We start from the raw sequence: 24,258 nt of genomic DNA, 5'->3' as shown, positions 1-24,258 counted from the left end.
CGCCCCTTGGGGGCCCAGGCCCGAGGAGGGCGGGAGCACCGCTCACTCGTGGTGGGCGTGGCCGAGGGGCGGGAACTGGGGTGGGCGTGGCTCCCAGACGCTCAGGTCTGGAAGGGTCCTCCTCAAAGACTTTCGCAGCGTTTGGACTGTGACGTTCGCTTCATCATTATCTCATAAAAATACCCTAAGACTGGTGAGTAAAAAAAAAATTATCTGAAGCTTTAAAAAATATCCTGAAGAGTACTGGGCGAAAGTAACTCAGACTTTGCAAAAATATCTGACCATCTCTGACCCTTTACCATTTGCAAATTACGGTTGCACTTTGGAGGGCGCTCCTTGATGCTGAAGAGCATATTTTAACCATACCATGGACGTGTGGCTGAGTTATAGGTAGAAGACTAAGTGCAGTATTGTTTAAATGGAAAGTTTAGGGGTCATGAAATACTGAACTTGAGACTGCGGCTATTGGGCCATCTAGAATTGAGGCCAGAAGAGTTCCCTTTGTGGCTCAGCAGGTTACAGGCAGGCCTTGTATCCATGAGGATGCAGGTTCCCTCCCTGGCCTTGCTCACTGGGTTAAGGATTCAGCGTTGCCACAAGCTGTGGCATAGGTCTTGGATGCGGATCTAATCTGGCATTGCCCTGGCTGTGATGTAAGCTGGCAGCTGCAGTTCTGATTTGACCTATAGCCTGGGGACTTCTGTCTGCCACAGGAGCAACTATGAAAAAAAAAAGTAGAATTGAGGCCAGAATGCAGGCCTCTGTATTTCTACTACTCTAGGACTGTGCTGGCTAGATGGTGTTTCCAGCTACTTTTAAATCCAAATGGTATTTGGTTAACTCTCTCTTCAGGTTTCTGTACTGTAACACAAAGTCTACCATTCTTCAGAAACATGATATATTGTGTTTTCAAAGTGAGTGTGAAACAGCCAGTCACATCTTTAACTCTGCGTTTTCCTAGTAAAGTCAGCAGGCTTAGGAATTCAGACATAAAGAGAGTTTTGATGAAAAAGTTACTTTAACTCCCTTTTTTTTTTTTAATTTTTTTGTCTTTACAGGGCCGCACCCTCGGCATATGGAGATTCCCAGGCTAGGGGTCCAATCAGAGCCGTAGTCACCGGCCTACACCAGAGCCACAGCAACTCGGGATCCGAGCCGTGTCTGCAGCCTACACCACAGCTCACGGCAATGCCGGATCATCAACCCACTGAGCAAGGCCAGGAATCGAACCCGCAACCTCATGGTTCCTAGTCGGATTCGTTAACGACTGCACCACGATGGGAACTCCTTTAGCTGCTATTCTGAAAAACATAGGCATTTTATAATGCACAAATTGTCCCAAACCAATACTTATTTAATTGCATTTGTTTGCTTTCTGCATAATTAAAAAAAAAATCAATCTTCCAATTGTTTTCTACATTCTTTGTTGGATATAGAAGCAACGTCTTGTGATTTCAGTTACTAAACATTATTTTTGCTGCAATAAGAGAAAGTTATCTGCAAAATATTTTCTGGGGTGAAAAAACAAGAATGCTGGTGCTGCACACCATAAAAGTGTTGCTGCTTTCTAAGGTGTTGTGGTTTTCTTCAGGATTTTTTTTTTTTTTTTTTTAAGGGCTGCACCTGCAGCATATGGAAGTTCCCAGACTAGGGGTCGAATCAGAGCTACAGCTGCCAGCCTGCGCCACAGCCACAGCAACCCGGGATCCAAGCCTCATCTGTGACCTATACCACCGCTCACAGCAATGCTGGATCCTTAACCCACTGAGCGAGGCCAGGGATCAAACCTGTATCCTCATGGTTCCTAGTTGGGTTCTTTACTGCTGAGCCACGATGGGAACTCTAGGAGTAATTTTTTTTATAAACTTTATTTATTTACTGTTAAAAAGTTTGTGATTTCCACAAATTGTTCATTAGTATTGCTTAGCGATGTGATCTCCTTGTTTTAAACCACTTATCTCCTGCGATGTTTCCTTTTCTGACACTGCCTAGTAAGTTTCCCTACCAGATTCTCTTACCAGCTTCTCCAGTAAACACAGTCATCTTCTGTGAACATAACTATTCTCTCTCCTTTGTGATCCAAAGAAACTCAATACACTCCCCTACTATTCCTCCATCATCAACTTGAAATAAAGATATGTGTTATTCATGTTTTTTTTTTTCAGAAATGCCTAACACAGGAAAGTCTCAATATTTGTAGGCCTGGATGTGCATTAGCACTTCTTTCAGGTGTTCCTGTTCCTTGTTAATGTTTCAACAAAATGGCTTGGCATCCTTTTCCTAAGACATCCAAGTGAGTAGCAAATCTTATGAAGGAAAAAAGATGCCCAGAAATCACAGATTAAAATAAACACAAGAGTTTATCAAAGCCATCTCTTTGGGAGACTTTCAGCATAACTGTGGGGTGTTTCATTCATCATATCCCTGAGTTTATCTAATCCAGAGGTCCAAAAATCATGGGCTGCGGATCTAACCCAGCCTGCGGTCTGTTTTTGTATGATCTGACGATGATTTTACATTTTTAATGATGGGGAGGGGAATCAAAAGCAGAAGAATATTTCATGACACATGAAAATTATGTAAAACACAAAGGTCAGTAGCCATCAATAAAGTTTTTTTGGAACACCGCCACTCCTGTTCATTTACTTGTTATCTACATGGGTTGTCCTGCCACAAAAGCAGGGCTGAATAGGGAGTTCCCGTTGTGGTGCGGCGGAAACGAATCTGACTAGGAACCATGAGGTTGCAGGTTTGATCCCTGGCCTCAAGGATCCGGTGTTGCCAGTGAGCTGTGGTATAGGTCGCAGATGCGACTCGGATCTGGTGTTGCTGTGGCTGTGGTGTAGGCCGGCAACAACAGCTCCAAATAGACCCCTAGCCTGGGAACCTCCATATGCCATGAGTGTAGCCATAGAAAAGACCAAAAAAAAAAGTGTTTACACACACACACACACACACACACACACACACACACACACACACACACACACAGAAACTAGAGTCTTCATAACCTGATCTTAGAAGTGACGTACCGTGGCATATCAGTCTGCTGGGTTGCCATAACAAAGTACCAGAACCTGGAGGGGTTAAGACAATAGAAATTTATTGTGTCACTGTTCTGGAGGCTACAAGTCCTACATCAAGTTGCCAGCAAGGCCTCGCTGCCTCTGACAGCTCTGGGGAAGGACCCTTCCTCGCTACTGCCTACTTCCTGGTGCTTACCAGCAACTCCTGGCGTTTCTGGCTTGGAGATGCATCGCTTCAGTCCCATGAACATCTTTTCATGTGTGTCTTCGCACCATCTACCTTCTAGTCTAGCTTTCTTTGAATTTGTGTCCAAATTTCCCCTTTTTATAAGAACACCAGCCACATTGGAATAGGGCCCACCCTAATGACCTCATTTTTAACTTCATGACCTCTGTAAAGACCTACTTCCAGATAAAGTCACATCTGAGGTTCTGGGGGTTAGACCCTCAGCCTACCTTTTGGGGGAGACACAATTCAACCTGTAACACCTAGCTTCTGCGACGTGCTAGTGGTCACACAGCCCACACCTGGTACAATGTAGAAGGGAAATCCTGTGAGAACCAGGAGAAGGATGGTTGGGGTCATCTTGGAGGTTAACCGCTTCCTGCTCCACATGGAAAATAGCATTTATCAGGCTGCCTTTGCCTTGGTCTCTCTCCCCTCCATCTTCCAATTACATGTATCTTCACTCATCTTCCCCTTCTTGGTTTCAAAGAAAGCAGGCACTCAATTTATTTCCAAAACTTTGGTCCTTCGTGCACCAGATTCCAGACCTTATTCCATCAATCATCTCTCTCTCTCTCTCTCTTTTTTTTTTTTTTTCCTATCTTAGGTCCCATCCTCTCCACTACATCATTAAACTTTTCCTTTTGTCTTTTTAGGGCTGCACCCACAGCATATGGAGGTTCCCAGGCTAGGCGTCAAATGGGAGCTATAGCCGCTGGCCTTCGCCACAGCCACAGCAATGCCAGATCCGAGCCACATCTGCAACACCAGTTGCAGTTCATGGCAACACCAGATCCTTAACCTGCTGAGCGAGGCCAGGGATCGAACTTCTGTCCTCACAGGTGCGGGTCAGAGTCATTTTCCTGAGTCACAATGGGAACTCCTACGTCTTTAAACCTTAACTGTCAAACCTGCTTAGTTTCCCTCTTTAAAACCTAGGAAAAACCCACCTTTTTTTTTTTTTTTGCTCTTTAAGGCCACACCCACAGCATATGGAAGTTCCCAGGCTAGGGGTCCACTTGGAGCTACAGCTGCCGGCCTACAACACAGCCATAGAGATGACAGATCCAAGCCACATCTGCGACCTATACCACAGCTCACGGCAATGCTGGACCCCTAACCCAATGAACAAAGCCAGGGATAGAACCTGCTTCCTCATGGATACTAATCTGGCTCATTACCACTGAGCCACAACAGGAACTCCAAAACCCACCTCTACCTATGTCACTTTCAAAGCTGCCCATGTCACTTTTCCTAAGCCAATAGATTTCTTAACAGAGCAAGTAGTTTTTACACTCTGAGGTACCATTTTCTCAAGCTCTCATTCACCTGCAGCCAGCCGTCCACCCCACCTCTCCACGGAAGTGCTCTCAGTGTTTGTTATCAATACAGTTGCAAAATCCAGCAGCCTCTTTATCATCATCCTCCTTTTCTTTTTTTTTTTTTTTTTTTTTTTGCCATACTTGTTGCTTGTGGAGGTTCCCAGGCCAGGGATCAAACTTGCACCACAGCAGTGACAATGCTGGATCCTTTTTTGGTTTTGATTTTGTTTTCCTTCATGGCCATACCTGCAACATTTGGAAGTTCCTAGACTAGGGGCTTGAATTGGAACCACAGCTACTGGTCTACACCAGATATGAGATGTATCTTCAACCTATGCCATAGCTTTCGGAAACACGGGATCTTTAACCCACTGAGCAAGGTCGGGGATTGAACCCACATCCTCATGGATACTAGTCAGGTTCTTAACCTTCTGAGCCACAACAGGAACTCTGACAATGCCGATCTTTAACCCACTGAGCCACCAGGGACCTCCCTCAGCCTCCTTAATAAAAGCTGCTCTCCATCTTCCCCTTAACATGCACCAGGCATGGCGCTTGGAGCTTTGGATGTATTTAGCCACTCCAGCCTTTGTACAACTCTCTTTCTAAAGTCAGTTCGTATCCTTTTATTATTATTATTACTCAATATATTGAGACCAAAGTTCAAAGTCACACAGCAGGAACATTGAATTCCACCCAGTGTGCCTTTTCTAACTCTGGTTCCAAAGGATGTTCTTTCCAACGTTAAAGGACTCAAAGGGGAAGTCCAAAACCTTAAAGCATTTTTCAATCAGGAGAGCAATTTTCATGTCACGGGCAAAATTGAGTCCTATTTCTTTTTTTTTTTTTTTTTTTTTTATTTTCCCACTGTACAGCAAGGGGGTCAGGTTATCCTTACATGTATACATTACAATTACATTTTCCCCCAGCCTTTCTTCTGTTGCAACATGAGTATCTAGACAAAGTTCTCAATGCTGTTCAGCAGGATCTCCTTGTAAATCTATTCTAAGTTGTGTCTGATAAGCCCAAGTGAGTCCTATTTCTGTTACAAAGGTGTGAGCTAGAAGGTGTAAATGGATTGGGCATCAACCATTACCAGCACGGACGGAAGTATCTAGGCTGTTTTACAGGGGATGTCCACAGGCCGAATCACACAGGGGAAACAGCTAAGGCCATCTATTAAGTGTGCAGGGCTGGAATCAGACTTGTGTTGGAATAGCAGGCCCCAAACTTAGTATGGTAAGTTCCAGAGAGTAAGATAGGGCCCGGCACATCGCAGGCCCTCCCTTGACATGACGGAGAGAATCTGTGACTCTGAGCTTGGTGCTGGACTTTTCTAAGCCTCAGTGTCCACACGTGGCAAATAGGTCCATAATAACAGTTCATTCCCAGGGTTGTCATGAGGAGTCAGTGAGATGAGGCATGTAAGGCCTGGCACACTCCACACACTGCAACGTTCATGAGAGATACAGGCAGCCCCATGCTATGGGACAAAAATCACAGTGGAGGGTAAACCGCTGTTACAGAGAGAACTAACAGGGGAGTTCCCATTATGGCTCAGCAGGGTAAGAACCCAACTAGTATTCATGAGGATGTGGGTTCAATCCCTGGCCTCACTCATTGGTTTAAGGATCCAGCATTGCCATGACTGTGGTGTAGGTTGTAGATGTGGCTCTGATCCCACATGGCTGTGACTGTGGTGTCGGCCAGCAGCTGAAGCTCTGATTGGATTCCTAGCCTGAGAACCTCCATATGCCCCAGGTGTGGGCTTAAAAGAAAAAAAGTAAAAGAAAAAAACCAAGAAACCATAGGACAGTAACTTAAAGAACACAGAAGTTTCTTTCTCATGCCCCCAAATCCTCTGTAGGTAAAATATAAAAGACAGACATTCTGAAGCGAAACGTCTCATGGGATTTACAAAAAAGAGAAAGAACAAACAGGACAAGGGCCATTTCTACCCAAAAGCCACCACACCACTGCCACCCCCAGTACTTGCCATGCTCTACACCTACCCAACCCTCCAAGCTGTCGGGAACTGGGGACTGACCAGCTCCTGGGCTCTGTCCATCTTTCACATCAAGAAGGAAGCCTCAGCATAAGAGCAGAGCTGGGAGTTCCCGTCATGGCTCAGCGGTTAACGAACCAACCTAGTATCCACGAGGCCCCACTCAGTGAGTTAAGGATCCGGCGTTGCTGTGAGCTGCAATGTAGGTCCCAGACACGGCTCAGATCCCGTGTTGCTGTGGCTCTGGCGTAGGCCAGTGGCTACAGCTCATATTAGACCCTTAGACTGGGAACCTCCATATGCTGCACCTATAAGACCCTGAAAAGACAAAAAGGCAGTAATAATAATAATAAGGGCAGAACTGTGATCCAATAGACCTGATGTCTTTATAAGAGAGGAATGGACACCAGACCTCTCTTTCTGCCATGAGAGGACGCAGCAAGAACTCACCATTAGCGGCGTTCCTGTTGTGGTCCAGCGGAGATGAATCCAATTAGGAACCATGAGGCGGCAGATTCAATCCCTGGCCTTGCTCAGTGGGTTAAGGATCTGGCCTTGCCGTGAGCTGTGGTGTAGGTCACAGACGCGGATTGGATCCTGCATTGTTGTGGTTGTGGTGTAGACCGGCAGCTATGGCTCCAATTCACCCCTAGCCTAGGAACCGCCATATGCCACAGGTGCGGCCCTAAAAAGCAAAGAAATTGCCACTAGCAAGTCAGGGAGATGGCTCTCACCTGAACCTGACCACGCTGGCGTCAGCCTTTAAAACTGTAAGAAAAGAAATATTTGCTGTTTCACCACTCAAAAAGAAGGAAAAAGAAAAAAAGAAAGAAATATTTGTTGTTTAACCACTCAAAAAAAAAAAAAAAAAAAAACTGGAGGCCTCAGAAGTATGAACTACATATACCAATTCATAACAGTGCCATTGTTGGGGGGTACATATATCCCAGATCAACCCTCTGGAAATTATTCCTTTCCTGGTACAGTAAGTGGAGTCAAGGCACTCAGGACCAATCCAGTGCAGGACACTTGACATCTATGTGATTGATAAATCAGAGCACTCACAAGTGGACCAAGCTTAGGGCAAAAGAAATGGGTAAAGTGTCATAAAAAGGAACAGGAAGCTTCTTCCTGATCACTGTACCTCACATAAGCAGCCTCCTGATTTAAGAGCTGGGACATTGAGTATTTGATTCAAATGGCCCTTGGGTTAAGGAGGCTCTGCGTTGGATATCCTGCTGGTGAAGCCTACCCTGTTGCGCTCTGCAGATAATCTTGTTGACTCCACAGTGAGGTACTTATTAGGAACCAGAGTCACAGAAGATCAGAGCCTGGGGAAATGCTAGTGACCAGGAAGGGCCCAGCAGATCCGGCATTAGCACATAAGAACCAGTACCGTTTCTGGGTCGAGGTCTGGGGCTTCCAGGTGACCTTGATCACGCCGACTCTTATCTAATGGGTTCTGCCACCGAAATTCCTAATTAAGGCTCATGTGCTCCCAGTCCAGGACCTTCTTCAGAGCAGCAGGGCAGAGGGTATAAATACAGAGGCTTTCACAAAACAGAAGCAAGGAAGGAAGAGGCTGGCAGTGGAGACAGAGAGGAAGAAGTTGGGTCCCAACTACCGCATTCATGAGCTTGGACTTTATCCAAAAGACACTGAGTAGGTGTTGCAAGATTTTATGCAAGAAGATAACGTGATCAGAATTAGGTTTTAGAGAGGAAGGGCTGTGAGGGAGACAGTGACCACGATCAGCTGGAACTTTATTTTTAGTGAATTTTTTTGGCCACGCCCATGTCATGTGGAAATTCTCCGGCCAGGGATCAAACCCGCACCACAGCAGCAACTCAGCCACAGCAATGACAATGCCAGATCTTTAACCCACAAAGGAATTCCCAGTTAGGACTTTATATGGTAAGGAACAGGATCCCTTGTACAACCACCCTAAGAAAATGAGTTTATTTATTGGCTAGTATCAATGGGAAATTCACATACAGGCCTAGCTGCAGGCTTGGCTTGATGCAGAGCTCAAATGGTGTCTCTGGCATCCACTTCCTTTTTTTTTTTTTTTTTTTTTGTCTTTTTGCCTTTTCTAGGGCCACATCCACAGCATGTGGAGGTTCTCAGGCTAGGGGTCTAATCAGAGCTGTAGCCGCCGGCCTACGCCAGAGCCACAGCAACACAAGATCTGAGCCTCGTCTGTGACCTACACCACAGCTCATGGCAATGTCTGGCATCCATCTCTTGACTTGACTTCCTCTGAGTATAGCTTCATTCCCAGGCTGGCTCGCTCTGTGTCAACAAGATGCCAGCAGCCCTAGCCTCACAACCTCACACCACCAAGGCCAGAGAAAGAGAGAGCATCTCTTTCAGGAGCTCCTGCTGGAGATTCTGAGATCCTCCCAGAAGTTTTAGCAAATATTTCCTAATGTCTTTTGCCTTTTAGTTGATTCCTATCACTCACCCCTATCACTTAGGCCAGAGTGACTGGTCTTATTCCATTTGGGCTGCTATAACAGGAGACCACAGACTGGGTGGCTGAAACAACAAATGTTCATTTCTCACGGGTCTGGAGGCTGGAAGTCAAGGCTGCCAGCATGGTCACAGTCTCTGGTGAGAGCCCACTTCCTCATAGGGCCTTCCTTGGTGTGAGCACAAAGAGAGAGCCTGTGTCGCCTCTTCTTTTTACAAGGGCACGAATCCCACCATGAGGGCCCCACCCTCATGACCCAATCCAATCCTAATTACCTCCCAAAGTCCTCACCTCCAAACACCATCCCATGGGGGCTAGGGTTTCAATATATGAATCTGAGAGGGACACAAATATTCAATCATAAGAGAATATGCTACCATAAGCCTTAGTTAATCAGGACCCACACTGCAAATGGGGACCCTCACCAGAAATGGGAGGAGGTAGCAGCTCCACTCAAACTATACCTTAACAATGCCGGGGTGGGGGGGGCTTCCCCCAAGGAAAATCAAGAGATTCTTTTACCCAAAGAAAAGGGTAAATGGATGTTGTGGAAGCCAATTCCAAGGTGATCCCCAACGACCCTCACGTCTTGGTATTCACACACTCCCTCCTCCATGTACCAGGTTTGGGTCTGTGACCAATAGAATATGGCCAAAGTGAAAACGTTGCAAATTTGGTTTTAAAAGACTATGCCTTTTTTTTCTAAAATTAAAATTTCTTTCATTTTGTATCTTCGACAATCATTTCATGTTTTATGTAAAGCAATCATCGTGCTGTACACCTTACTTACACAGCCCTGTGTGTCATTTATACCCCTACAAAACCGGAAGAAAAAGAAGAAATAATTGATTTGTTTGTCTGTTTTTGCTTTTTAGGGCTGCACCTGCAGCATATGGAGGTTCCCAGGCTAGGGGTCCAATCAGAGCTGTAGCCGCCGGCCTACACCACAGCTACAACAACACCAGATCCGAGCTGTATCTGTGAACTACACCACAGCTCATGGCAATGCCAGATCCTTAACCCACTGAGTGAGGCCAGGGATTGAACCCACAGCCTCATAGTTCCTAGTCAGATTCGTTTCCACTACACCCACAATGGGAACTCCAGAAATAATTGTTAATTAGAAAAAAAAACTCAGGAGTTCCCACTGTGGTGCAACAGGATCAGTGGCATCACTGCCACGTCAGCACGCAGGTTTAATCCTCAGCCCAGCACAGTGGGTTAAAGGATCCAGCGTTGCCACAGGTGCCACATCTATGGCTTGGATCTGAACCCTGGCCTGGGAACTCCGTATGCTTGTGGGGCAGCCAAAAAAGAAAAAGAAGAAGAAAAAGAAATTAAAACTTAATTATGCTTAAAAAAAAAACAAAAAACTATGACTTCCACCTAGAACACTCTCAACCTCTCTTCCCCCCCCCCCCACACACACCACTCCTTTCAGGGGAAGCAGCTGCCACATTGTGAACCTGTGGAGAGACTGACTGAAGCCTCCAATCACATGAGTGAGTCTGGATGCAGCTTCTCCAGCCTTGAGATGACCGCAGCCTTGACCGACAGCTTGTCCCAAAACTTAGACGTGACCCTCCAAACCACCCAGCTAAGACTCTCCCTGTAACTATGGGCGATGATATACGTTTGTTTTAAACTACTAAGTTTGGGGATAATTGGTCATGTAGCAGCAGATAACTAACACAGATGGTAATACCAGCAGTTGTGCATTCAGTCAACCACAGGATAGATGGGGCAGTGGAAAAGGGAGGGGACAAATTGGAGGCGTATTGAGGAGGTGAATTATAGCAGTTTGGTGATTGATTTGACATGGTGGGTAAGGGAGAGATAAGAAGCACGTTTCACTTCTAGGCTGTGGTATGGGTGCCATAGAGGACACAGGAGGAGAGGAGATGCCCATGCGATCACTCAGGTTGGTTGAGTTGGAAATACCTGGGCCATCCTTGGAGGAGATTCCATCAGGCAGCAGGACCTATAGGTTTAAGGCATAGGAGACCCATATGGGCCAGAGACATTTCTAAGATCAAGTTGAAAGGAATTCCCATATATATAACCACTGAGACAAAGAAAATTTAAAAAGTCATCCTGGTTTTTGTTGAGGCAAGGACATAGAGGGAGTGGGAGTTCCCTGGTGGCTCAGCACGTTAAGGATCCAACACTGTCACTGCTGCGGCTCAGGTTACTGCCATGGTACGGGTTCAGTCCCTGGCCCTGGAATTTCTGCATGCCACAGCCTCAGCCAAAAAAAAAAAAAAAATTCTTGTTTTATTGCATTGAACATTGATATGTAAAGGTTTGCATACTCCTTCTGGTTGTTATCATAAGGCATGTTAGGTGTTTTTTGTTTGTTTGTTTGTTTGTTTGTCTTTTTTTGCTATTTCTTTGGGCCGCTCTCACGGCATATGGAGGTTCCCAGGCTAGGGGTCGAATCGGAGCTGTAGCCACTGGCCTATGCCAGAGCCACAGCAATGCAGGATCCGAGCCACGTCTGCAACCTACACCACAGCTCACGGCAACGCCGGATCGTTAACCCACTGAGCAAGGGCAGGGACCGAACCCGCAACCTCATGGTTCCTAGTCTGATTCGTTAACCACTGAGCCACGACGGGAACTCCAAGGTGTATTTTTCGTGTTTTGTTCAGGAGGTCATTTGCCAGCCAACATAGCCTAGAATCTGGACTGTAGTCCCCACAGCTCAAAGGCATCTTGCCTTTCTCTAAATCCCTGTGGCATTTCATGCTGTACATCTCTCCTGGCAGCTGTCACAGGCTGCCTTGAAGTATTATTATTTGCGGGCAGATTATAAATTCTTTGATGTCAGAGACCCTGTTTTTTAAACCCTTGCAGTCCACTCAGTGAGAAGCACAATTCCCCGTGCACGATCAACAGTACGAACCAGAGTGTACAGACGCCACTTGCACTGGCTGATCAGTGCCCATTCCTTGTTCTTGAAGAGAAGCACATCCTGTTCTCATAGTACATTTTCTCAGCACCCACATTGCTGCTGCCCGGAGCTACCCCTCGAGCATCACGAAGGTGCTCATCATGGATCAATGAGGTTCTCTCCACCCCAGGAATTTGGAGTTTTGAACTGAAACAGTCCACTTGGAGGCATCTTAATGGGAGAACGCCGCCGGAAAAAAAATCCCAGTGTGTGGCTGATGTACCCAGAGCTGTCCTGGTTCTGGCACCTCCAGAAAGTGGGGTGTTCGAACCTCCTGGATTTCATGAGCTGCCCCAGCACCTTCCACTAATTTCCTCTTTTTGTTTCAGCTAGCTCACATTGGCAGCTGTAGCCTGAGTGCACAGTAACTTAACCAGCAGCATTATCCGGTGCAAGCAGCAAAAGGTGGGTTTAAAAGCTCATACAGCTTAATATTTAAAAACAAACAACCCAATCCAAAAAATGGGCAGAAGACCTAAACAGACCTTCCTCCAAAGGAGACATACAGATGGCCAATAGGCACATGAAGAGATGCTCAATATTGCTAATTATTAGAGAAATGCAAATCAAAAATATAATGAGGTATCATCTCATCATCAGAATCGCCATCATTAAAAAGTGTACAAATGGGAGTTCCCACTGTGACTCAGTAGTTAATGAACTGGACTAGCATCCATGAGGACATGAATTCAATCCCTAGCCTCGATCATTAGGTTAAGGATCCAGCAACTCGGTGAGATGTGGTGTAGGTTGCAGATGCAGCTTGGATCCCATGTTGCTGTGGCTGTGGTGCAGGCCGGGAGTTATAGCTCCGATTTGACCCCTAGCCTGGGAACCTCCATGTGTTGCAGGTGCAGCCCTAAAAAGACAAAAAAAAAAAAAAAGTACAAATAATAAGGAGTTCCCACTGTGGCACTGTGGGTTAAGAACCCAATTGCAGCAGCTCAGGTCACTGTGGAAGTGTGGGTGCAATCCCTGGCCAGATCTGGCATTGTCACAGCTGCAGCTAGGATTTAATCCTTGGCCTGGGAACTTCCACACGCACAGGTGCAGCCATAACATTTTTTTAAATTAATTTTTTAGGAGTTCCCATTGTAGCTCAGCAGTTAAAGAACTTGACTGGCATCCATGAGGATGTGGGTTCGATCCCTGGCCTTGCTCAGTGGGTTAAGGATCTGGAGTTGCCTTGAGCTGTGATATAGTTCGAAGATGCAGCTCAGATCCCGCGTTGCTGTGGCTGTGGCAAAGGCCAGCGGCTACAGCTCCAATTGGACCCCTAGCCTGGGAAGCTCCATATGCTGCAGGTGTGGCCCTAAAAAGAGAGGAAGACCAAAAAAATTAATTTTTTTAAAGTGTATAAATGATAAATGCTAGGGAGAGTGTGAAGGAAAAAGAACCCTCCTACACTGTTGGTGGTACACTGGTGCAATCACTATGGAGAACAGTATAGAGATTCTTTAAAAAAAAACTAAAAATAGAGTTACCATATGGTCTAGCAATCCCACTCTGGGCATAAAACTGGAGAAAACTCTAATTTGAAAAGACACATGGACCCCAATGTTCAATAGCAGCACTATTCACAATAGCCAGGACATGGAAGCAGCCTAAATGTCCATTGACAGGTGAATAGATAAAGATGTGGAATAAACACACACACACAGAAATATTACCCAGCCATAAAAAAGAATGAATAATGATATCTGTAACAACATGGATGGACCTACACACTAGCATCCTAAATGAAGAATGTCACACTAAAAAGAGAGAGAGAGAGAAAAAAAAAATGCAGCCCTAAAAAGAGAGAGAGATAAAAAAAAAAAGAATGTCACACAGAGAAAAATAATCATATGATATTACTTAAATGTGGAATCAAAAAATTAGGCAAATGAGCTCGTTGCAAAACAGAAATAGATTCAAAGACATAGTAAACAGAGAAAAAAATGTGTGTGTTTGTGCGTGCGTGTGTGTGTGACTGGGTCACTTTGCTGTACCATAGAAAATTGACAGAACACTGCAAACCAACTATAATAGAAAAAATAAAAATCATTATTTAAAAAGAAAAAGAAAACAAACTTACCATTATCAAAGGGGAGAGCAGAGGGGAGGGCAAGAGCTAAATTAAGAGTTTGGGATTAACATATACACACTGCTATATATAAACAGATAAACAACAAGGACCTACTGTATAGCACAGGGAACTATACTTAATATCTTGAAATAACCCATAATGGAAAAGAATTTGAAAAAGAATATATATATATATGTATGATTGATGCACTTTGCTGTACACCTGAAAATAACACAATGTTGTATATTAACAATACTTTTTTTTTTTTTTTTTTTTTTTGCTTTGTAGGACCATACTCTTGGCATATGGAGGTTCCCAGGCTAGGGGTCTAATAGGAGCTACAGCTGCCAGCATATGCCACAGCCACAGCAGCACAGGATCTGAGCCAAGTCTGCAACCTACACCATAGCTCATGGCAATGCCAGATCCTTAACCCACTGAGCAAGGCCAGGGATTGAACCCGCAACCTCATGGGTCCTAGTTGGATTTGTTTCCACCGCACCACCACGGGAACTCCCAATACTTCGTTTTTTTTTTTAAAAAGTAAAAACAAAACAAAACGAAAATAGATTTATCACTAAGAACTTAGAAGTGTCTCATGAAATTCATGGGCAAGAATGTGGGCCCAGATCTGAGAAGGGGTCTGGAAGCTGGAAGTGGGAATAGTCCAGAACTCAGGAATATAGCCTCCTTTCTCTTGTCTGTTTTTTGTTTTTGTTTTGATTTCGTTTCCTCTCTCCCTGCATCCTGGCTTTCCTTTCCTCTCGATTCATATGGCAGAAAATGGCCACACCATGTTACCCAGTTTTTATATCTCCTTCATCCACAAGCAGATCCCAGCATGAGAGTGGAACCTCTTCCTCCCGATCCCAAGTTCCCTGGAGAGGAAAATCTGATTAGCCCAGTTTGGTCCAATCAGAGGAGGCGTGGTCACGTGGTACACGCAAGGCGGTACAGCCCACCTCACAGGTGACCGTGAAGTTTAAGGGGACTCTGTAAACTAGGCTGACACCCCAAATGTTGAACAAACAAGAAGCTCAACTTCAAAATGGCCCAGTGTGCCTTGGATCTAACATAACAACCTCCCACCACCCTTCCATCAGAGCAGGCCAAACCGGATTATCTGTCTTCCTACACCAGGCTCTGCTCTGGAGAGGGTGAGTGAGTCCATCTCATCTGCCTGAGGCGCACTGTTTTCTTCACTCTAACTAGGAAGATGCCCTTATAGTTACCTACCTGGTTGCATTCAGGAATAATTGGAGGCCTACTATGTGCCAAGTCCTGTGCCAGGGTGAAACCAAAACACCTCTGATCTAAACCCAGGCTAAACCCAGATTGAGACTTGAATGCACAGGTTTTTATTTTTATTTTATTTATTTATTTATTTATTTTGTCTTTTTGCCATTTCTTGGGCCGCTCCCGCGGCATATGGAGGTTCCCAGGCTAGGGGTCGAATCGGAGCTGTAGCTGCCAGCCTACACCAGAGCCACAGCAACGCAGGATCCAAGACGCATCTGCAACCTACACCACAGCTCACGGCAATGCTGGATCCTTAACCCACTGAGCAAGGCCAGGGATCAAACCCACAACCTCATGGTTCCTAGTCAGATTCGTTAACCACTGAGCCACGACGGGAACTCCCACAGGTTTTTAATTAGAATTCCTCACCTGGTTTCTGGACTTGCTGAGACTCAGGTTCTTTGCGTCTCAACACAGAAGGGATTCAGTGAGAGACAAAGTGATAGGCAAGAAATAGATTTATTAAGATAGGATGCTTGTGAAGAGATGCAAGCGGGCAGGAAAAGAAGCTCTGACCTGAAGTTCCCATCATGGCTCAGTGGTAAAGAACCCAACTAGTATCCATGGGGACGCAGGTTCGATCCCCGACTTTGCTCAGTGGGTTAAGGATCCAGAGTTGCCTTGAGCTGTGGTGTAGTTTGCAGATGCCGCTCAGATCCCACATTGCTTTGGTTGTGGTGTAGACCAGTAGCTGTAGCTCCATTTACACCCCTAGCCTGGGAACATCCATTTGCCACAGGTGCAGCCCTAAAAAGCAAAAAAAAAAAAAAAAAAAAAAAAAAAAAAAAAAAAAAAGCTCTGCCCTGAGAATTAGGTGGGCTATAGTGTTATAATCTAAGGAAAGTGGGGAGAGGAGGAAAGACCACCTTCTTCCTCCTTTTTTGAGTAGACGTCAGACTTACATCATCAGCTCCCCCTTCATATTCAGTAAGAGTATTTGACCCTATGAGATCAAACCAGGACTGTCGTGGTACTTATTCAAATCATCAGAAGGGTGCTAACATGCGCTAAAATAAAATCATCTCTGGGTTTTGTATAATGAAGGCCTCCAACTTTGGAATCTCATCTTTTCCTTCAATTCCTGTGCTTGATCCTAAGGATGGTTATCTTGCTGAACTTGAATGCAGGCTTCATTTTATCTTTCTCTTAATGACCTGAGGCATATCCCATGCTTTTATTTATGGTTGTATAGTTAAGCAAGACTGCTTCGTTCCAAGAAGTTCTGACGGTTTTCTTGAGTGATTGTTCACTTACAGTGATCTCCCAAACTTCCCTAGGTTTCCCTCTCTGTCTGTGGTCCCCTACTGGGACCCCTACAACTACCTGTGTAACTACCCCACTCCATCCCTATCAAGGGGTTCCGGAGACTTATCTTCTTTGACCTTCACACTAACCCTAAGATGGGCAACGCTAAGCCTATTTTATGGAAGAGGAGCTATGCCCCAAAAAGTCTATTTCCCAAGCATGAGTGCTATTAGTGACAGGGCAGGATTTAAACTCAAGTCTATCTAACCTCCTTCCAAGGCCGAGGTCAACTTTGGTGTGGATTGGAGAGGTGGACAAGTCTAGCTACGTGCCTTGGAAAGCAGAGGCTGAAAGTGAAATCGAGTTCAGGCTGAGGGGCTTAGACACTGTGGATGTCCCACTTCCTCCCCGAAGCCCTGACACTGACTCCCCCCAGCCCTAACTCAGCACACTGCCCCTCTAACTCAACCTTCCCCAGGAAAACAGGGCTACTAAGAAGCAGGAGAGTAACGTGATGGAAGAGCAGAGCCTGAGATCTGTGCGGTGATTTATCTTCTGGGCCTCAAAGCATTTTACCAGCATGGCCTGTCCCAGCAAGACTTCAAAGATAGGCCAAATGTAGGGCAACTGTCAATAATCACATGAGCTCGCGTTTATTGAGGGTTCACCGCTTCCCACACCGAGCTCAGAACTTCATGTGCTTGGAATCACTTAAATCGTGAAACAAAACAAGGCTTCATGAGCGAAGACTGAGGCTTAGAGAAAGTAACTTCTAAAGGTCACACCACAAGCAAATATTTGAACTTAAGCCGTATGTCTCAAAGAGCTCAAACTTTTACTATCATGGCAAAGAATTCAATATTGTCTATATGTGCTGAAGAAAAATTTAGGTTTTTTTAATCCAGAGATGTTTAAGGAAAGAATCTGCTACGTGAAGGGGAGGATGAGGCCAAGAAGACATTGTCCCACGGAGGGAGAACCAGCTGAACCAAAAGGCAGCTCTGGGGGTGATGGGTCCCAAAATGCACCCTGAGCAGGTAAGCAGCTCCCCCCTCCTCACCAGGGGGTCAAGGTTATCTTTACATCAAGTTCTCCCAGCAGAAGCTGCTCTGCCTGGCTTGCCTGCGTGTGAACACCTGGGGTATGTGACCTACTGGGGGAGGTGCCAAGACATTCCTAGGGATATCTGGGCATTTCATTCCATTTTAGGAGACCCACCTGCCATCCAAGATCCTTGTCTAGTCAGGGAGGGCTGCTGTAACAAGAACACCCCTCCCTCATCTCCTTTTTTCTTTTTTCATTTTGCCTCCAGTATAACAATGATTATCTAAACCAGCACTGTTCAATAGGAGTATAATGCAAGCCACACCTAGGATATTTTATTTTATTATTTTTATTTATTTATTTATTTATTTATTTATTGGGTCTTTTTAGCTATTTCTTGGGCCGCTCCCGCGGCATATGGAGGTTCCCAGGCTAGGGGTCCAATCGGAGCTGTAGCCACCAGCCTACACCAGAGCCACAGCAACGCGGGATCCGAGCCGCATCTGCAACCTACACCACAGCTCACGGCAACGCCAGATCGTTAACCCACTGAGCAAGGCCAGGGATTGAACCCGCAACCTCCTGGTTCCTAGTCGGATTCATCAACCACTGCGCCACGATGGGAACTCCGGATATTTTTATTTTTATTTGCTTTTTAAGGCCGCACCTGTGGCATATAGAGGTTCCCAGGCTAGGAGTCAAATCAGACCTGTAGCCCCCAGCCTATGCCAGAGCCACAGCAATCCCAGATCTGAGCTGCATCTGTGACCTACACCACAGCTCATGGCAATGCCAGACCCTTAACCCATTGAGCGAGGCCAGGGATTGAACCTGCATCCTCAAGGACATCAGTCAGATTCATTTCTGCTGAGCCACGATGGGAACTCCTTGAATTAGCCTTTTTTTTCCCCTATTTTTTTAGAAGGCGCCTTCCCTGGAGGAACGAGGGTGTCACTGGTAAGAAAGTAAGAATGGGAATTCCCGTCGTGGCGCAGTGGTTAACAAGTCCCTGGCCTTGCTCAGTGGGTTAACGATCCGGCGTTGCCGTGAGCTATGGTGTAGGTCGCAGACGCGGCTCGGATCCCGAGTTGCTGTGGCTCTGGCGTAGGCTGGCAGCTACAGCTCTGATTCCACCCCTAGCCTGGGAATGTCCATATGCCGCGGGAGCGGCCCAAGAAATGGCAAAAAGACCAAAAAAAAAAAAAAAAAAGAAAGAAAGTATGAATGATTCAAGATGAGAGGGGTTATCTGGCTGTAACCGAACAGGACCCCGTGAGGCCTTCCCAGAGTAGATCCCCCCCTCATGCCCTCCACCTGCCTTTTCATCTAAAGAAAAGCTTTAGTCAAAGAACCAGTTTAATCAGAGAAGTGAAAAAAATGCAGAGAAAAAAGAAAACAGCAATACTAATTCAGCTATTCAACAAAGTCAAAGACCTTCAGTTCTTCAAAGACTATAGATAATATTCTGAGCATGTCCTTGGGGCTGTTCTGCAGGTGCTGAAGCCCCGCCGGGTGAAAGAAGTCACCTGGATGCTGCCCACCAGCACGTAGATCCCAGACTGTGGGAACCAGATGGTTGATGAAGCTGACTCCCACTTACCTCGCCACCCATCAATCAGGGAAATGCCATGAGCTGATCACACCCTGCTCCCCAAACACTATAAGACTCCTCACTATGCCCTCCAAGGGGGGTGGGCACAGTCCTTGAGGCACTAGCCTGCTGTGTTTCCCTCTTTGCCTGGCAAGTAAAGCCACTTCTTCTGTTTCCTCCAACTCTGTCTCTGAGTTTCTATTTGGCATCCATGTACAGAGGCAACCAAAATTTTGGCCGCATGGCCTTGGCCACAGCCCCTGAGCAACTTTTATTTATTTATTTATTTTATTTTTGCTTTCTAGGGCCACACCCATGGCATATGGAAGTTCCCAGTCTAGGGGTCAATAGAGCCACAGCTGCAAGTCTACACCACAACCACAGCAATGCAGGGCTCCCGACAACATTGTTTTAGATGCTGTTAGAAGCTTTGCCTGACTACCACCAGGGCTAAGAAGTGAGCTCAGGACCTGGTTTCCTTACTACAAAATCAAGCTACATGTGGAATGTTACAGCTCCCCTCATCCCAACCTCTGCACCCAGGTTGGAAATAGCAGGTGCTGTGTGTTATAGTGAGCTGCATGGCTCAGAACTTTCAGGCCAAAATGGGGTGTTCCATCCTCATGGCAAAGACTTCAGTTGTAAGGTTTCTCACGGCCTGTGGATTTTAGAGAAAAGAGTTTCTCAGCTCTATGTCATTGATGTTAAATAATGCAATTGGTTTTTATGGTTCACAGTGGTAATAAGAATTAAGTGAGGTAATACATGCAAAGTTCCTCTTAAATAATAAGGGCTCAATAAATAAATGGCAGGTGGTAGTATCATTGTTTGCATTAGTATCATTCATCCAGGTTTCTTGTAAAATGATCCTTTCCTTCTGCTGCATGAGCTGCAGCCAGTTAAAAGTTGGACAGTTTTTATTTCAATCTTAGCCCACAAGGGATTGCTCACTAAAGAAGCACCACAGGGGGTCCTGGTCTAGGATTCCCAGTGTCTAACACTGCCCAGAGCCAAGAGTTCGCTCTTTTAATTTTTATTTTATTTTATTTATACAGCCATTCAACAAAGTCAAAGACCTTCAGTTCTTCAAAAACTAGGGCATATAGAAGTTCCCGGACTAGGGGCTGAATCAGAGCTGTAGCTGCTGGCCTATACCACAGCCATGGAAATACAGGATCTGAGCCACATCTGCAACCTACACCATAGCTCAGGGCAATACCAGATCCTTAACCCACGGAGGAAAGCCAGGGATGGAACCCACATCCTCATGGATACTAGTTGGGTTCATTACCTCTGAGCCACAACGGGAACTCCCTCTTTATTTACTTTGTGTTTTATATGGAGTATAGTTGATTTAGTTGGGTTAGTTTCAGCTGTACAGCAGTGATTCAGTTATACATATGTATACATTCAATCTTTTTCAGATTCTTTCCCCATGTAGGTTATCACAGAATATTGAGTCAAGTTCCCTGTGCTATACAGTAGGTCCTTATTGATTACCTATTTTATATGCAGTAGTGTGTAAATATACTTTTTGTCTTTTTGTGGCCAGACCCACAGCATAGGGAGGTTCCCAGGCTACAGGTCAAATAGGAGCTGCAGCCACTGGATTATGCCACAGCCACAGCAACACCAGATCCAAACCACCTCTGTGACCTACACTACAGCTCACGGCAACACCAGATCCTTAACCCAATGAAAGAGGCCAGGGATCAAACCTGCAACCTCATGGATACTAGTTAGGTTCGTTACCCACTGAGCCACAATGGGAACTGCAGTAGTGCGTATATTTTCATACAGGTTCTCTTTGTTTTTTGTTGTTTTTTTTTTTTTCAGCTAAGACAGCAGATAATTTATTGTACACCTGTTATATGCAGCCACAACTGAGAAAAGAACTAGTCCAGAAAGTCACAGGTCCAGGGCAAAAAACCAAAAAGGATCGTTTTGATATGAGCAAGGTGGGTCTCAGAGTGGTTCAGGCGATCAGAACGGCGAACAGTTGTTCTAGATCCATTGAGACAAGTTCTAGACAGAAGGCATGCAGTCCAACAAATCGTACCACCGTCCCTAGCCTCTGGCCTTTCCTTGTTTCTGCTCGGGTGGCTTCCAGGGGTGGACAAGTTCTTGGGACCTCTGCCTCATCTTCCTTCTTTTGGGCTTCAGCCTGCACATTCGCTTCTTCCTCCACTTGGCTCTCAGGGTGCGGAAGTTTCTAGGAAGATGCTGCTAAGGCCGAGAGACGGGTTCTCTTTTTATCAGTAACAACTGCTTGCTTTACCTAAGGCTTCTGTCTTTGCTCTGTCAAGGCTTTACTTCTGTACTTCGTTTTGGTTTTCATGCTCAAATCACCTAAGGTCTCCTTGGGGAAGAGAACCTTATTTTACTCGGAGCCAAGCCTTCCTTTCAACCCTGCTGCACTAGGTCAGGGCTACTTGGCCAATGTGCCACACAAGCGGGTGCGCACGCGCGCACACACACACGGTACAAAATCTTCCCAGGTTCTATGGGGTGTTTTGTTTTCTCTATACACACCCACACCTCTATCTCCCACCTGCACTCTCGCTCACACCTGAGGAAACAATGCAGTTTTCAGGGCCCTCCTTCACCCTGTCTTTGTCAGACAGGTTCTATGAGCTCAGACCTTCTTTTTTTTTTCTGCTTTTTAGAGCTGCCCTTGTGGCACATGGAGGTTCCCAGGCTAGGGGTTTATTCAGAGCTGCAGGTGCCGGCCTACACCACAGCCACAGCAATGCCAGATCCGAGCCACGTCTTTGACCTACACCACAGCTCGAGGCAATGCTGGATCCTTAATCCACTGAGCGAGGCCAGGGATCAAACCCACAACCTCATGGTTCCTAGTCAGATTTGTTTCTGCTGCCCCACGACGGGAATTCCAAGACCTTCTTTCTCTGAGTGCAGCACCCATACTTCTTGCTTTCAAATGCAATAATACTGGGATTGATTTTTTTTTAATCATTTATTTTGGACGGGATTAAGATGGCAGAATAGAAGGACTAGAGCTCAACTTCTCTCCTAAAAACAACAAAATTCACAACTAAAGACTGAGCACACTTCACCAAAATGAACCGGAAACCTTAAAAAAGATACCCTACTCCAGAAGAAAAAGAGGAGGCCACATCAAGAGGTAGAAGGGGCGATTTCATGATATAAACAACCCCATACCTCCTGGGTGGGAAGTTCCACAGACTGGAAACTAACTGGTTCACAGAGACTCACCTACAGGAGTGAGAGTTCTGAGCCACACATCAAACTCTCAGGTGTGGGGATCTGGCACAGGGAGAAAGAGCCCCAGAGCATCTGGCATTGAAAGCCAGTGGGGCTTGTGTGCAAGAGCTCCACGGGACTGGGGGAAACAGAGACCCCATTCTTAAAAGGTGTACACAGACTTTCACGTGCACTGAGTCCCAGGGCAAAGCAAAGTCTCCAAGGGAATCTGGGTCAAGCCTGACTGCAGTTCTTGGAGGACATCCTGGGAAAACAGGGGTGAATGTGGCTTGTTGTGAGGGAAGGACATTGAAAGCAAAGCTCTCGGGAATATTCAGCAGCAGTGCCTTTCTCTGGAGGTGGCCATTTTGGGAAAATCTGGCCCCACCTGTCAGCCAGCCACTGAGAAGCCCCAGGGCAAACAACAACCCAGGTGGGATCACAGCCCCACCCCTCAGTAAACAGGCTACCTAAAGACCCCTCAGGCACACAGCCGCCTCTAATCCCATCCAGAGACTAAGCCCCACCCACCAGAGGGAATAGGCTCCTCCGACCAGGGGGCAGGCATCAGCCCCTCCCATCAGGAAGCCTACACCAAGCCCCCACACTGACTTCAGCCACAGGGGGGCAGACATCAGAAGGAAGAGAGGCTACAACTCTATTATCTGTAAAAAGGTCATCACACCAAAAACCTATAAAAATGAAAAGACAGAGAACTATAACTCAGATGAGGGAGAAAGAAAAATCCCCAGAAAAACAGCTAAGCCATGAGGAGACTCTCAGCCTCCAGGAAAAAGACTTTAGATTGTTGATGCTGAAGAAGATGCAAGACATTGGAAATAAACTGGAGGCAAAGATGGAGAACTTACAGGAAACACTGACCAAAGAGATAAAAGATATAAAACTTAAACAAGAAGAGATGCAAAATACAATAACTGAAATAAAAAATTCACTAGAAGCAGCTAACAGCAGAATACAGGAGGCAGAAGAACAAATAAGCGAGGTGGAGGACAGATTAGTGGAAATTATAGATGCAGAACAGAAAAGAGAAAAAAGATTGAAAACAAAAGAAGAGAGTCTCAGAGAACTCTAGGATGCACCAACATCTGTATTATAGGGGTGCCAGAAGGAGAAGAGAGAGAGAAGGAGACAGAAAAAATATTCCAAGAGATAATTGCCGAAAACTTCCCTAACATGGGGAAGGGATGACTCACTCAAATCCAGGAAGCACAACGAGTACCATACAAAATAAACCCAAGGAGGAACACCCCGAGATACATATTAATCAAACTGACCAAAATTAAAGACAAAGAGAAAATATTGAAAGCAGCTAGGGAAAAGAAACAAATAACATACAAGGGAACCCCAATAAGGCTATCGGCAGATTTTTCAACAGAAACTCTGCAGGCCAGAAGGGGGTGGCATGATATACTCAACGTGATGAAAGGAGAAAATCTCCAACCAAGATTACTCTACCCAGCAAGGCTCTCGTTCAGATTTGAAGGAGACATCAAAACCTTCTCAGATAAGCAAAAGCTGAGAGAATTCAGCAACACTAAACCAGCCTTACAACAAATACTAAAGGAACGTCTATAGGCAGAAAAGAACAAGAGAAGAAGGAAAGGAAAAAGAGCAGCAAAAACAAATCCAAAGTAATTAATAAAATGGCAATAAGAACATACATATCAATAATTACCTTAAATGTGAATGGACTAAACACCCCAACCAAAAGACATAGACTGGCTGAATGGATACAAAAACAAGACCCATGTATATGCTGT

General features: G+C 45.6%; 1 long non-coding RNA gene across 1 annotated transcript; it reads left to right on the top strand.

Moving 5' to 3' along the window:
* On the top strand, positions 75–20,323 carry LOC106504507. Its single transcript, XR_001298042.2, has 4 exons — positions 75–193; positions 12,335–12,410; positions 17,523–17,654; positions 19,156–20,323. It is a non-coding gene; the product is annotated as an uncharacterized LOC106504507 (long non-coding RNA).

The sequence above is a fragment of the Sus scrofa genome, chromosome 7, assembly GCF_000003025.6.
Source record: "Sus scrofa isolate TJ Tabasco breed Duroc chromosome 7, Sscrofa11.1, whole genome shotgun sequence".
Taxonomy (NCBI): domain Eukaryota; kingdom Metazoa; phylum Chordata; class Mammalia; order Artiodactyla; family Suidae; genus Sus; species Sus scrofa.
Note: the sequence above shows the minus strand (reverse complement) of the source record. Positions and strands in the feature narration are given on the sequence as shown.